The sequence below is a fragment of the Danio rerio genome, chromosome 9 (genome assembly GCF_052040795.2).
Source record: "Danio rerio strain M-AB ecotype USA chromosome 9, GRCz13ab, whole genome shotgun sequence".
Taxonomy (NCBI): Eukaryota; Metazoa; Chordata; class Actinopteri; order Cypriniformes; family Danionidae; genus Danio; species Danio rerio.
The window spans coordinates 25,018,207-25,033,744 of record NC_141029.1 but is presented as its reverse complement, the minus strand read 5'-3'; the positions used below and the strand labels follow the sequence as shown (position 1 = coordinate 25,033,744).

Here is a 15,538-nt window from a genome sequence, read left to right as displayed (position 1 = left end):
ACATTCATTTACACTCATACACTACAGACAATTTAGCCTACCCATTTCACCTGTACTGCATGTCTTTGGACTGTGGGGGAAACCGGAGCACCCACAGGAAACCCACACAAATGCAGGGAGAACATGCAAACTCCACACAGAAACGCCAACTGACCCAGCCGAGGCTCGAACCAGCAACCTTCTTGCTGTGAGGCAACAGCACTACTGTGTCACTGCATCGCCCACTTCTTTTTCTTATTTTCACACAAATTATCTATCACCATAGGAATTCAAATTTTGTTGTTGTTGTTGTTGTTAGACCACTACAAAATTTCCTTTAAAAGTGTAATCGCTGCATACTTTGCAGCCCTTGGCTTGGAGAATTATATATATGGAAGCCAGTGACTACCAGTGGCAGTAAAAAAAACATAGAGGTGTAACAAAATGAATACCTTTTTTTTCCCAACAAGCAAAGCAGTTTGTCTGTCCAAAGAAATGTATCCGTCATGCAACATGATGAGCTTATTAAGTTTGTTTTAATGGTTTTAGCTTAAAATCCATTGTTTCTACAAAAAATATGACCTATGAGTAACAGCAAATAAAATTTTTGGGTGAACTGTGTCTGAGGCTGTTTGGGTAATTTGTACTCAGACTGTGATGCAGTGCCTTTTGTATTAGGTCTAGTAGTTATTAATCGAAAGTAAGTGTGAATGTTAGAGTCTGTTTTTTTTTTTTGTCAACAATTAAGCTTTTTAGTTGCGGTTCTATGTGAGGAAGTGTTTATTTGACATTTTAAAGACACTTACGGTGATTTCTTCACCAGCAGAGGGCCAACAGAAACCTTTGTGGTTTGAAAAAGATTGTGGTTTTGTCAGTCATAAATGCGTTAAACGTTTATACTCACCGTGTGTCCTCAGTTTATTCCTGCGCTTGTTATGAACAAAACACCTTTTTAAAACCGAACCGCTGACTCAAAGTACTTCTCACGGATTAAATGTGGATTTCCCTTAAAGTAGAAAAGGTATAAAAAGATTCGTGACATAGTGAGTTTATAATAGATCTGCAGAACCTGTTATCTAGGCTAAGGCTACAGGTTTGTGAATAAAACACATAAAAGTACAGTGTGTGTGTGCGCTCGCGGGTGTGTGTGTATGTGTGTATCCACCGGGACGCGCCTCCTCTCGACCTCTGATAGGCGCAGCCGAGCGTCTCATCCGCCTTTTAGGAACCTTTGAGTTCACAGAGATTGAGCTCGGACGTGTCAGGAGTACAGACAACTGAAAGGACACTACTGATATACACGACTCTCTTTCTGTCTTTCCTCTCAAGGATAAATTTGCCGTGATAAAAGTTTGACTACAGGCGTTTGAATCATTTTCGGTAAGTAGCTGCAACCCTTTTATTTGACCTGCTGCGGTTGGATTAATGCATGACAAGAGCACACCCTGCAAAATCTCTACAAATCTCTTGTTTTCATCTCTAGAAGAGTGCATTTAATTGTTTCTGTGGCAAAGGTGTTTTATTCAACTGCATCCATCCTATACAGCTCAGAGTAGAATGATGGTAAACATGAGTAAACAACAGCGGCAGATTGTTTGACAGCGTTGCGTTAAATCTAGTACGCTTACATTATAATTAATTAGACTGGGACGAGCACACGAACTACCCGATGCTATATATCCATAAAGCATTCTTACATTTTAGAACTTTAAACAGAAGAGACTGGAAAATTCTATTTAAAAAACAGTTAAACTGTAAATCCCCCTACAATACTAAAATCTGATATAAAAATTACCACCAAAATATTGTATTTTATTTAAAATATTTGTATTGTAAACTATTATTAGTAAAATGAAGCCTATGCAATCTGAGAAAGTAATATTGTTTTATATGATTATACATAGAATGTATGAAATTACAAATTTTTTAGCTTGACAATAATTTTATTTTATCTTTGTTTATATTTCATTTATGCTAGTGTCTTCCTATTTGTGTAATAATTATACATGAAAGCTTTTGTGTTTCTTGTTTGTTTGCATTATTTTATAATACCCCTGTGTCTTATTATTCTGGGAGACACTGTAGGCTACATATATGTATTATTACTGATGCTGAAGAGACATTTTCTTGAGCTGTAAATTATTATGTGGCCTTGTGTAGTATTATTATCCTTCTGTGTTATTATTGGTACCTTTCACAGTGACAAAAGTTTGTATACTTGTATTGTATTATACAGCAACTTATATATATATATATATATATATATATATATATATATATATATATATATATATATGTATAATTACAGTGTAGTATAAAAAACATAATCAGCGTATTACAATTGCCCAAATATTGAATGCATGACTGTATTTTATTCATTTTTCATTTGTTTAATTATTTTTACAGTTGAGTTCAGGCTTCCGCGGCATATTGAAATATATCACATCTAAAATTTTAGTTTTTCATCAAACCCATTGCAGTGTAATTTGCTGTATCGCAAACAATGTACATATGCTATTATAACAAGGCTAAATTAGTAAGGTGTGCAAATGATAGATGCAATTTTCAAAGATCTTCTTTTCAAATAACTGCTGATGTTTTACTTTAATAGATGCAAATCAAACATACAAAGGCATTGAAATGCATCTTTCTGCAAAAACAAATTGGTGCATGTTTTCAACAGTCCTGGACAAATGTTATCTTCCATGCTGGGTAAATGGGTGTATTTTGACATTCTGTCAAAAAGTAGTTGCAACCTGTCATTCATTGCATTCATAAAAGGTCAGGAGTGACCCTCCCTGGCTGCCCAAACTGATTCTGTGCAAGGAATGTTGTCACATTTGTGTTGCATTATATGAAACTAATCAGCAAACTAAAGCAGTTATACATCCATTTGTATGCATGCCTGCACAACAATGGATAATGGATCTGCAATATTCGATATTAAAATATCCAGCAGCAGACGCACTTTCTTTTCAGAAACAGGGCATTCTTTTTGAATTTGATATGATTAGATGCTGTTTGCGTCTGCATGCTGCTTTGTGTTCACCATGCTTGTACAGTAGGAGTGGTTAATTCAGTCTGCACATATACATTGGTTCCTTTCAGTTGTTGTCTGCATTTTATTGGATATGCAATATGTAGGTCACCGATCCTTGTTTATTAAAATAGAACATTTAATGTTTTTGGGGGCTCACAATCGATAATGTTGAATGTGAGTCTCTCCTTCTTATTTATTTTTATGTTTTTTCCCTTATTTTTTTTTTTTTACAGGCGATGCTTAATATCATTTAGCTGTAATGCACCTGGAGTGTGGTGGAGATGACAAATGACCAGCTCATTTTCACAGTGTGCATTTTTTCATTGTTGTTTTCAGTGCAAAATGTCTGTAGTGCGTTTTATCTGTATTCTGTGTAGGGGTTGTGTGAGTACAGACTCAACACAGGCAGCCAAGGACGTAAGGAGAAGGAACAGTGCGAAATATTCACACTTACTTAACATGCAGCGAGAGGAAGTTCTTTCTTGGGAAATGAGCTTCTTTTGATATCAGACAGGAGAAAACATTTCCACTGAGCCGGAAAGCCCAAATGACAACGCAGCAATTGATGGTCCTATTGCACACAGTGCAAAGTGAATAGATCTTCTTAAAGTTGTACGATATATCATTTTAGCATCGATATCGCAATGTGCAAATCTGCAATAGTCACATCGCAGTATCTGATAAAAAAATAAAAATTAGAATTATAGTTAACAAAAAAACGTGGTTCAGATGTGATTTGTGGAGTCATTGCAATGATAAACTCTTAACTAACAGGTCTTTAACTGTAAGTGATTAAACTGAATTTAAACCATTTGTGCACTAGAAATGATCAAGTTTGCGACATCAAAATTAATTAAAGATTAATTTTGTAATTATTTATACGATAAAGACTGTTATTTTACATTTAATTATTGAATCTCTGTACTTGATTACTGTTAAACTCCATCAAAAACCATTAAGCATTGTTTATTTCATTTTTATCTTTGTTCTGTTGTTTTCATCTGTGCCTTAATTTCTTTATAATATTTTGTATGTTTTATGCAGGTGCACTCCGCTACAAATTCATCCCATTCAATGTAAAATTATATACTGATACTCATTTTAAAACAGTTCTTAAAATTTGGCTTAAACAAAATCAAATATGCAGCCACTGATTTAATTTCATTTTATTGATAATGATGTATTGCATTTATTGTATTGTAAGTGTATAATGTATTATTTTTTATTGCTAAATTTGTTACAACTTCCTGCCCAGGGACTATAGATTGCATGTTGTACATTGTACCTGTATAAATAAGTAAGTAAGTAAGTAAGTAAGTAAGTAAGTAAGTAAGTAAGTAAGTAAGTAAGTAAGTAAGTAAGTAAGTAAGTAAGTAAGTAAGTAAGTAAATAAATAAATAAATAAATAAATAAATAAATAAATAAATATTTTTTATCAGTAGTATTCACAATGCAGTATATATTGCAAAAACAAAATATTGCAGTGTCCGTTTTTTCCAATATCATGCAACACTAGATTTACTAATATTCATTATTAGATGATAATGCATAAAGCTTAAAGTAATATATATAATATGAATATTAAATATGTATGTGGGTCAAAAAAACATTAAAAGTGCAGTCAGTTCATTTTTCAATCTTTAGAATATGTCCTGTTTCTTTTTTTTACACTTTTTGACGTTGATTTACAGAAGACATCCAATAAAATGTTATTCAGTTTAGCAATCTTTTGTCAGGTATATTATTCAGAGCAAGAACCGTTTGATGATATATTAAAAGAAGGATAAATGTGCAGCCACAACAGTTTTTTATTTAATCCATATACTTTGCACATCCTTAAAACCTCAAACTTTTACCCATTTGTTAGATAAAATGTTTTAATTGTTTTAAAAATAGACTGTTTTGTTGTGATTAATAAACACAGGTCAGAATTAGTTTGTTGTTTTATTTTAAATAAATATGTCTGAATGACCATAGAACATAATTTTACCCATATTTTGTATAATTTTTACAAATGTTATATGAACGCTGTACTTGCATTTAATATGCTTTCTTTGTTCATTTAATTTGACACAGACACACATTTCTTTGACCCATATACAGTTGAATATGCATTACATTTGTTTTATTTCGGCTTGAATAAAAGCAGTTTGTACTTTTTTTAAAACCATTTTAAGGTCAAAATTATTAGCCCCTTTAGTCTATATATATTTTTGATTGTCTATTACAGAACAAACCATTGTTATACAATAACTTGCCTAATTACCCTGTCCTGCCTAGTTAAGCCTTTTAATGCCACTTTAAGCTGTAGAAGTGTCTTGAAAAATATGTAGTAAAATATTATTTACTGTCATCATGGTAAAGATAAAATAAATCAGTTAGTAGAATTGATTTCTTAAAACTATTATGTTTAGAAATGTGTTGAGAAAATCTCTCCGTTAAACAGAAATTGGGGGAAAATAAACAAGGAGGCTAATAATTCAGGGAGGCTAATAGTTCTGACTTCAACTGTAAACATTAACCATAAAAAAGATTAATTAATTATGTATGTAATATACATAATATTATGTGAAATATAACTCCTTCTTAGTTCATGTAACAACTGCATTATTTCAACATACATATAACATTATTGTAAAGTGTTGTCAATTCTGGTTCAAATGCGTAACACATTTATAAGGCAATGTCGAATAAACTAAAGCCTGTGGTCTGGTCTAGTCAGTGGCAAAGGAAATGCATTGTCTCCTGCAAACATGCATGTGAAGAATGGCATTATACAGTGATGTGTGTCTAAAGCCCATCTGTAGACGGTCTGATTCTGCAGTCTTGGTTGAAGGGACACAGTCAGAACAATGAATTGGAGGAAAAAAATGTTGAAGAGATGAAAAGGTCTTTGCCAGCGTGAAAAATGCATTTGTCTTCGTTTTTTCAAATCCCGGAGCCCACGCATAAGATTTACTGTCCATTACTTCTCCTGGGTTCACTTTATCTGGGTGAAGGCAGAGCAACTTTAGGGCTTATATGTTATTTTCTGTACTTATAAACTGGAGAGATTTGTATTATTGATTGTTTTTTATAATACAAAGCAATAAAGCTTAGTTAAAGTAAGAGATAAATATAAAGATTGTAGATGCAGTTTGCATATTAAAGCAGATATTTAAAGTTGATATTTTTTAGGATAGAATTGAATTTGAATTGTTATATTAATAATTTTTTGGTATTATTTTTAGGTATGTTTACACGACATCAGTCTCAACTAATGTTTTATGCATTTTAGCTGTGTATTTTGAGAGCTTGAAATCCGTTTGAAATAATATAATATAAATCAGGTTAGCGCTGTCGCCTGGTCGCTGGTTCGAGTCCCGGTAGGGGCACTTGGCAATTCTTCAAAGGAGTTTGCATGTTCGGGGAGATTTTGCTTGGGTTTCCCCCATAGTCCAAAGACATGCGCTATAGATGAATTGGATGAACTAAATTGGTAGTATTGTATGTGTGTGCAATTGAGAGTGTATGGGTGTTTCCCAGTAATGGGTTGCAGCTAAAAGGGCATGCGCTGTGTAAAACTTATGCTTGATAAGTTGGGGGTTTATTCCGCTGTGCTGACTGCTGATGAATAAAGGGACTAAGTCAAAGGAAAATGAATGAATGAATAAATAATATAATATAATATAATATAATATAATATAATATAATATAATATAATATAATATAATATAAAATAATTTTAATTGAAAAAGTTGAAATTCATATATGAATAAATTTTAACATATATGTAGATAAATATGTGATTATAAACAATGATTTTCTTATTTAAACATTGTTTGATTGATTATGATGCTAAAATTGTTCAGTAATATAATATATTTTCTTTTAATATTCAATTTACATTCATGTGTATGGCACTTTTTAATTTCAAAACAACTTTCAAAGAAATACATCTTCCAACTTTGCAACACAAAGCCGTGTGATTATTAAACGTGCATTGCAAAACTGCTAAGGTTTTTGTAAAAAAAATATATATATATATTGAAACTTGCATGTGAAGTCCTCGCATGTTTTTGGTCGACCATTATCCTTACTAATTGTCTAATCCGTGTCTCTCATTGTCAAATTGATCCATCTTCACTGTTGGGCTCTGCTAATACCTGTTCTTTGATGACTGATAGAGGAATCTGACGTCCTATTAGCACTTGATGGATTAGCTTGACCTGATTTGTGGATTCCTCTTTGCTTGAGTGAAGAAGACTTTCCCTTATAGAAACATGTAACAGGAAAACCCACATATTTACAGATCCTCTGACCCCGAAAGGCAGTTGAACACCTCTGGGATGACATGTTAGAGCCGGGACAGGTGTTTCTCCAGATGGGCCAGACAAGAAACTGAAAGGTGTTATTTGAGATCTTTTAATGACAGGGGCATGGAAGCATTAGACTTATATGGGCCGCTATTACTGACGTATGAGGGTTGTTTTCGGACGCTGGAATGCAGACTGGAAGAGTTTTATCTGATGTGTTTTCGTTTATATTGATGGATTACGCTACTTGTACTGGTGTTATATGGATTCATGGTTTCATGTACAGTTGAGGTCAGAATTATTAGCGCCCCTGAATTATTAGCCTCCGGATTATTTGTTCCCCCAATTTCTGTTTAACGGAGAGATTTTTTCAACACATTTCTGAACATAATAGTTGTAAAACCTGATTTCTAATAACTGATTTATTTTATCTTTGCCATGATGACAGTAAATAATATTTGACTAGATATTTTTCAAGACACTTCTATACAGCTTAAAGTGTCATTTAAAGGCTTAACTAGGTTAATTAGGTTAACAAGTCTGGGTAATCAGGCAAGTTATTGTATTACGGTGGTTTGTGCAGTCGACTATCGTAAAAAAAATTGCTTAAAGGGGCCAATAATTTTGATCTTAAAATGTTTAAAAATAAATAAATAAATAGAAACTTTTTTTTAAACAGTTTTATTCTAGCCAAAATAAAAACAAATAAGCAATTCAAATAAACAATTCTCCAGAAGAAAAGATATTATCAGACATACTGTGAAAATTTCCTTGCTTTGTTAAATATCATTTGGGAAATATAAAAAAAATAATTCTGACTTCAACTGTACATCTTGGTCATTTGGAGGAGGTTTAAATATTTGGGCTGTGAACATATTGCCTTAACTAATAATAATGCATCCAAATTTATAATGGATTTCATAATAATAATAATTCATAATTATTTGCCTGATGATTTTATCCACAGCGACTTACAAATGAACAACAGAAATAAGCAAAGCAACGATAGAATAAGCATATGAAACAATACGACAATCCTAGTTAGTGTAAATATATAGATTTTATAGTTAGGGGTTTTTAAGAAAAAAGGGAAATAAAACATGAGAAAATAGAACAGAAGTTATTTTTATGTAAAAAAAAAAAACATTTGAAAGCGATGGCAATTATAAAGTGTTATTTTTAATTAAGGGCTGCACGATTTTGAAAAAAAAAACTAACATTTCGATATTTTTTATTTTGCGATATATATTGCGATATAAATACAATTTCACCAGATGAATTAATATCTTTATTTGGAAAGAGTTTCTAATGTTTGATTGGGATGATTCTGTAGTGAGAGTGCATCTCAATAAAATCTAATAAACAATCTATAAAATATTTGGGGTCCTCCGACACATTTTAATTAGGATCTGTGCTATTTGCAGTGCATTTCTGCATTTTCACATGTTGTGAGTATTTCCATACATAACAATCTATATATTCAAAAAGGCGGCAAACACCAAAGCTTCAAAAATGGCAATTTATTACATTAAAAAGGCTGTAACCTATACAAGGCATGTAACGTTTCGAGCACACGGCTCTTCATCAGTCAGTGAGCTTGAAACATTACACGCCTTGTATTAGCCCTTTTAATTAAAAAAATTGGCATTTTTGGTGCTTTGGTGTTGCCGCCTTTTTGAATATTGATTTTGCACATTTGCTGTTTGTCTGAGCGCCGAGTTAAAAGTGATGTGCGTGCTTTTGTACATTTTTTCATCCATATTCTATAAATACAATAAAAAAAAAAGATACAGTTGAAATAAAGTGCTTCGTCATTTCCAGAGTCTAAGAGTATTCAAGTATAGAAACTGAATGAAATAAATATAAATAATTCAATAAAACTAATCATAGTTAACCTAAGGTCACAAATAGTACAAGTTCTTATACCTGAATGCTTTTAAAATCATTATACAATCACAGGCTTCAAAAACACTTGCAAATTATAAATTATAATACAAACTTAACATAGCATGTACTCACAATGTGACTATTGTGCATGATCACATTGCGATATCGATGCTGAAACGATAATTGTGCAGCCCTACTTTTTAATATACCAAAGGTAGAATAGAAAATATATTATAAAGTGATATAGTGATGTGGACCACATACGTTTTTATCTGACAAGAGAAATGACAGAAAAAGAAATAAAGACAAATAAAGTTTAAAGGTAGAATGGCTGTTGTTTCTTTTTCCTAAAGCCAATTTTTTAACCTCTATGCATTTTTGGGGGAGGATGGTGAAATTTCTCAACCAAATTTGTGTCAAAAGGGATTAATTTGTTATTAATAAACTGATATCTTGCAATTAATTGGATAAAAAAATCACTCTATTGCACATTTGCTAATATTATTTGCTTACAGTCGTTCTGGAGTTAGGATCCTTTTTATTGAAATATCCCCAATGCTGATAATGGTTTGCGTATAATAAACGTGTATAATAAACAGCCTCATGGTTCTAGGCTTGCGTGACCGTTCTGGGTCTGCTGATGGTGATGGGGGAGGGGGTTCAGCGCTCCATGTGCTGATCAGACTCTACATTACCCAGTGTGCCGCTCAATGGAGACGCTGAGGCAGAAGACGAAGCGATGGCTTCATCTCACCCCTTTGTTTCCCCACAGCAGGACCAGGAACTCGACAAAGGCTGATGGTCTTCAGATAATGACACTTCTCTCTGGCCTGAGCACGGAACAAACTCTGCGCAGCAGAGCGTACGAGGGAATCCCTCAACGCTGTGCATTACTTATGCTCTTTTTGAATTATTTAGCAAAGTTTGTTTAGCGTTAAGCGCATGAGTGACCAGGCAAAGATCACTGTCACTGGGTTAATGCTGGTCCGCCTGAGGCTTCCAGCGCTGTTAACGCTTCTCTTATTTTTGCATATTAACTCCATTAGATTATTCTTTCAGTTGGAGGTCTTGTAGCTGTATAGCATATTTATTTTTGTTTATTCGTGAGTTGTTGTAGAGAAGCTTTTGATCGGATTGGCCTGTAAAACTGTTTGGGGTTAAGAAGCTTTTGGGAGATTTTGATGCTAATTAGCTACTTTTGCTCCACATTTGAATGCTTTGCTGAACAGATGTATCCGATTTGTCTTACTGGGGCCCTTTTGCACCCTGTAGTGAAGCTGCTGCCGTCTTTTGTTGGTGTATGAAGATTTATATGTCGTGTGTTCATATGCATTGTTGCAGAGGATTTGAATGAGGTTTATTCACTTTGGTCACTATGTAGTTCATTATCTGGTTATGAGATATGCCAACATTTCATTTATTTATTGATTTCTCTGCACAGACACATTAAATTGATCAAAAGTGACCATTTTGAATAATGATGAGTTAATGATGCTGTTTACATCAAGAAGATCTCTGAAGGACTTTGTGTTATTGAAGATGATAAATCCTGATTAAAAAACTTTAATAATGATTTTAACATTAAAATAGCTATTGATAATACTTCACAATAAAGTTCTGTTGTTTAAATTTTGTTAATTAACAATATGCAATAAGGCGTTATGGTGGCGCTGTGAGTAGCAAGATCGCCTCACAGCGAGAAGGTCACTGGTTTAAGCCTCAGCTGGGTCAGTTGGCATTTCTGTGTGGAGTTTGCATGTTTCCCCCATGTTTGTGTGGGTTTCCTCCAGGTGCTCTGGTTTCCCCCACAAGTCCAAAGAACTGCACTCTAGGGGTATTGGGGAAACTAAATTGTCCGTAGTGTATGTGAGTGAATGGGTGTGTATAGGTGTTTTCCAGTACTGGGTTACAGCTGGAAGGGCATCCGCTGCATAAAACATATGCTGGATAGGTTGGTGGTTCATTTTGATGTGGTGACCCCGGATTAATAAAGGGACCAAGCCGAAAATGAATGAATGAACAATGTGCAATATATGTTTGCTGATAAATTTATTTATTTTGTTAATGTTAGTAAAAATGATTTTGGGTTTGATCACAGTGAATTAACTAATGTTAATAATATATCTCTGGAGTCTAGTAAAGTATTACTTTTTTATTTAATTAATAAACCCTGTATTTTCCATTGTTAGTTCATGTTAGCTAATATTTTTTGTGATGAAACCCACTAAACAAAGTGTTATTTTCACATATTATTTTTAGTATTTATTTAGAGCTTTTTATGTATATAAGGTTCTATAGTTTAATGTTTAATCTAGTTAGTGTAGCCTTGGTGAGGGTTATTTCATTAACCATAAAACATATTTAAAAATGTGAATGTTATATTTGAAAAAATCTGGATAATATTAGAATTTTCTTTATTATTTTAAGCATTTAACTTTCTTTTTTGGATTTAAGGGCATGGGACAGTAATCAGTTTCAAGGTTTACCACGGTTTGGAAAAGTCAAGGTTTTAAAACCACAAACATTTTTTTTACGTTTATGTTTTACGTTTAAGTATATGTACCTTAGGAACATTATATAATTTACATTCCTAAGGTATTTGTAAGTTGTTTTGTTTTTTAATGTGTTTTATGACCATTTCATTAGGTATTTAGGGCAACAATATCTATCTATTTTTTTTTTATTATTTGTATTTTAGTATTACTTTTTAATATATTTCTTTGTATTTTTAATACCAGTTTTGTTTTTGTTTTATGGTCTATTTTATTGTAAAGCACTTTGGATCAACTACGGTTGTGTAAAATTTTGCTCTATATATTTAATAAAAATATATTTTTATTATCTAAAATTGTGCTCTATATATATGCTCTATATAAATAAATAAAATTTGCCTTGCCTTGCCTACAGTAAAATGACCCTCCAAATCAAATGCTACTGGTCTGCCCACAATTTCAGACATTGTTTGTAAAACAAGTCACTTATGCACCAACATATACAAGCATGCTATAGACCTGACGAGTGCAGTGGCTTTACTTTATATCCAAATAAAAAAAATAAAAAAAGATACCTAAAGACTCCTTTTCAAGTTGTTAATAAATCTGTGTTTTTGACTAATGAAGATAGTCAGTGATTGATTTCAATTGTTTAGATTGTTATGTTTAAAATAACAAATGGCAAAATATTTTAAATGTTTCCTAAACTAAAATATAGTGTGTTCAATGGGGAAAACCCTATTTTAAAGTAGTAATCACAACACCATGAAATCGTAAAACCGTGATACTTTTATCCAAGACAATCATACCATCAGAATCTTATACCGGCCCATGCCTAGTTTAAAGGCTTTCTGTTTCTTTTTATATTACTAAGGGCTTCATAATGATATTTAGTTTATTTCAAGCAAATGTAATCTTTTAGACTACAACCAGAAAATAAAAAAATTGAACTTCACATAGAAAGAAATTATTTTACAATAAAAACATTGTATTTTCCATAAGGTATTTCTGAGAGAGTGCTTTGTTTTTCCCTTCATGTGTTAAAATGATTGCCATATTCTAGATTAGAAGATTTAAAAAAAAAGGTAAAGCCATTAAATTCACGTGTCTGGACTGCTATTTTAGCCATTCTGCTTTGAACCGCATATGTTTGCAGTCAATCTTAGTGTTGTCCTGCGCTTTATGTGTGTCTCTCCTTAGCATCAGCAGCAGATTCTGTATCTCAGCAGGCCTCCAGAGCTTTTTCATTTCCTTTGAAGTTTTTTTTTCCTTTTACTCCATGAGAATTCCTGACTGGATTCTTCTGGATAATGCACAGAGCACATCCTGCAAGTGTATCCTGTGCCTTTAACCTGCTCTTTTTTTTTTTCTTGAGATTGTGTGTGTGTTTGTGTGTGTGTGTGTCTGTGTGTGCACGTGTGTGATGCTCTGAAATATTTCAAAGGCCATTTTGGAAGAACGCATTTAACTGGATTTCTTTCATAGTATACCCTTTCATGTGATCAAATGCATTCAAACAGTCATTAAAGGACTTCTTTACACCTACTCTCCACCTACTGACCTGAATTTGAAATATTATGGGTAATGTAATCGAAGCACACTAGCTAGACAGCCATTAAAATTTGCCATTTGAAAAAATAAGAAAGACTGCACACTGCTCTCCTTCTGTGCCTGATTATGCAAACCCTCTGAGCTCTTTTGCAGCTATCAGCTCAGAGAAAAAAAGTTACCACTTTACATATTATTTTCCTTGCATATCTGTATTAATGCAGGTATGGTTATGGTGTCATTATATGTTAAGTGCCCATATTTAAGTACACCCCTCACAAATCCCTCTTTTATATTCATATTTTTAAAAGGAAGCTGTACAATATTATATTTGTGCATATACATTAAATTAGTCAGTACTGAAGCCTAATCTGGAGCTTATCTAGCAAAATAACTTACAATAACGCTCCAAAAACTAGTACACCCAAATATATATGTTATAGAAAAATATTAAATACAAATTTAAAAAAGAGGAAAAATCAAGAAAAGCAAAAAAAATGGAAACATTTTGTTGAAATTTTGTAGATTGAAATTTTTGCTTTTGCGATATTTTGCATGAATTTAATTGTTTTATCTCTCAATTTTTAAATATGTTTGGTGACTAAAATATAATTTGAATAAATATGTCTGTTTAACAAATCTGTTTTGTTTAAATGCAACCAAATACAGTACAATGCCTATATTTACTGAGAAATGGATCAAAATATTCATTTTCAAAATGGGTGTACTCAATTATGCAGAGCTGTGTGTGTGTGTGTGTGTGTGTGTGTGCGCGCGTGCGTGGGTGCGTGGGTGGGTGCGTGCGTGTGTGCGTGTGTGTGTGTGTATTGTCCAAATTAAGTGACTACAATTAATTGGCTCAACAGTAGTAAATTGGGTCCCACTTTATATTAAGTGTCCTTAACTACAATGTAGTTGCATCAAAAAATAAATACAATGTACTTACTGTGTTCATAATGTATTTGAGAACACTTGTGGTGCTATTGAGTTGGGATAGGGGTTGGGTTATGGACAGGTTTACATATAACTACATATTAGTTAAGGCCACTTAATATAAAGTGAGACCGTAAATTGTGCTCAATTAAAGTACCTTATGGTTTTTTAGTGTATCTTGTCAGCAGCACATGTACAGTATCTATCAGAGCATCTTCAAAACTATGCATATTATTAATACTATTATATAATAAAGACTATAATATAAAGCATGACCTGTCATCGGACAAATTGGATTAAACGGTTTCCCCACAGCAGCGTCCTCTGTGTCCATAACTATTTTTTGAACTACTGTATATGTAAATGGTTTTGTATAATACCAATTAATTTACAGTAATAATTTAAACTCTTTTTTTTTTTACATATTGTACAAACCTGATTTACTCCCCAGCCCTAGTCCGTATATAAACCGCACCATCTTATTCAAATTATTTGATCAAAAGTTTTGAAAATAACACATGTAGCACGTACCTTCGCAGCCTCGCCCTTAAAGAAATCTAGAATAAGCTCAAAAGTTGACCACATTTAAACTTGATAGTGTTTCCCTTGTCTTCTTGTGATGTGATCAACCAAATCACATGATTTGCATCCTTATACCAGGTTTGAACAGATGTCATAGTTTACACTTTTGGGTGGTCTGTGCCGCCTGAGGCTGACATTAAGATTGACGCAAATGTCTTTATTGACAATTCTTTTAAACACAGTCCTGTCGTCCCACATTCAATGCTTAAAAGCCCCACACTGTTGCCTAATGATAGAGGTTTTTCATGCCATGTTTTCTGATGAACTGCTGTCTCAAATTTGTCATGTTTACAAAATAAAATTAAATCACTAGGTTTTTTTTCATTATGGCTTGGATGCTGTCCACAGGTTGGCTGTTGTGTAAAAACATTGGCTATATTTTTTATTGAATATTTGGCAAGACCATGTATGTTTTATTTATGCAACTTCAACCACCTCAGTTTCAGCCAGAGCTTAGTGGTCTTATGTTTGTAATTAATGTTACTAAGGATGTTTTTTTTTTTTTTTTTTTTTGAGTGAATTGAGCTCCTCCAGTGTCAGGTGATCTTCAAATATGTCTGAACTGCAGTTGTTTACATGTAAACATGCACAAAACCCCCAGTTCAGATAGTGAGGGTAGTGTGTTACCCCACCTGACTGAACTCAGTGAGACTGTGAATGTCTTGTTGGTAGAATCTGAGGTTTTACCATCTGAGCTCAGAAGACAAAAGATGCAGCAAATCCTTTCATGAACATTCCCATTTAACCCCATTTGCCTTCTTACCCTCTTATGGTTTTGCTGG

General features: G+C 33.1%; 1 protein-coding gene across 5 annotated transcripts in view; it reads left to right on the top strand.

Annotated features, from left to right (window-relative positions):
• The first annotated feature begins 1,205 nt into the window (after window positions 1-1,205).
• lypd6 (LY6/PLAUR domain containing 6) overlaps window positions 1,206-15,538 on the top strand; it is a 49,185-nt gene continuing 34,852 nt past the window's right edge. For 3 of the 5 annotated variants that reach the window (XR_015498815.1, XR_015498814.1, XR_015498816.1), the window contains exon 1: window positions 1,228-1,359. The gene's annotated coding sequence lies outside the window, so the exon portion shown is untranslated. 5 annotated transcript variants of the gene reach the window in all.